A 1,136-nucleotide genomic window follows, 5' to 3' on the forward strand; every position below is an offset into this window, starting at 1 on the left:
GCTGGTGCAGAGCGGACCACTGCCACCTCCTCTGGGGCCACTCAGGGGTGGGGGGTGCTTAAATAACTCTGGAGGCTGAGCCTCTGCCTGGGTGCTGGCAGATATCTCCCTCCTGCTTCCTCCTCTCTGGGTGCTGCTGCCTTGTGCAATTGCTGTGGGGTGGGGGGCACTGGCAGCGCAATGCTTATCGGGGGTAGATGCAGCGTTGCAGCTTCCCCCAGAGCGATGGCTTGCTGGGAGAAGAGCAGATTGGGGCAGGAAGAGAGAAAGCAGAGCGGCTTCCAAACCCAGTCCTGACTCCTCCTGTGCCTTGAGCTAATTAGGATGAAACCCCTCTCCTCTTGGCAGAGAGGTGGGAGCAGCAGGGCCCCACCACATCCCAGGACACGTCCCAGGATGTGGCAGTGTCCTGGGGCTGGCTGGCAGCCTGGCTGCTGTGGGTCGCGCAGGGACTGTGCTGTGCTCGGACCTGACGCATCTTTCAGCCCCTCCAGAGACTGCCTGGCTCTGGGATGGTGCTGCGGGCAGAGGGGCAGTTTGCCCCCCACCTTGGTCTGCATCCCCTCTGTGGTGCAAGAAAGGCTGCACGCAGGGTGTACTGCAGTGGGGGGACGGGGGCCCCACTGCCAGGCCGACCCTCGCTGCAGAGCCAGGCTTGCTCCAGGCCCGATCGCGGAGCTCTCGCCCCAGCAGCGGGCAGATTTTGTAACGGCGCCATGGTCAGAGGTTGGCTCTGGGCTTCCTGTGTCAGCTTGCCACTGTTTGCCCAACGCCAACCGTTGTGTTGGGAAACGGAGGACCGGCGAGGGGGGACTCGCAGCCCGGTCTCCCCCCTTCTCCATCCTCTCCCCCGCCGCCCTTTGCACCGTCAGGGGTGCGTGCCAGGCACGCGGAGGCCCTGGCGCGGTGGGAGCGATGAGTGTGGCCTTTGGCCGGGGCATTGCCCGGCCTGGGGACCCTCCTGGGGCGGCATGAGTTTGGGGACGACGACGACTCGTCCTGCCCGCGCTACCCGCGGCAAGGAGCCGGCAGCGCCCGCAGCCCCTCCAGCCCGCCCCGCTCCGGGCACCGCGCAGCCGGGACCTGCTTTGGGTCCCGTCCCCCCCCGCACCCCAGCAGCAGCCGCAGCCCCGGGG

This window comes from Haliaeetus leucocephalus, unplaced genomic scaffold (assembly GCF_000737465.1).
Source record: "Haliaeetus leucocephalus isolate CR32 unplaced genomic scaffold, Haliaeetus_leucocephalus-4.0 Scaffold164, whole genome shotgun sequence".
Taxonomy (NCBI): domain Eukaryota; kingdom Metazoa; phylum Chordata; class Aves; order Accipitriformes; family Accipitridae; genus Haliaeetus; species Haliaeetus leucocephalus.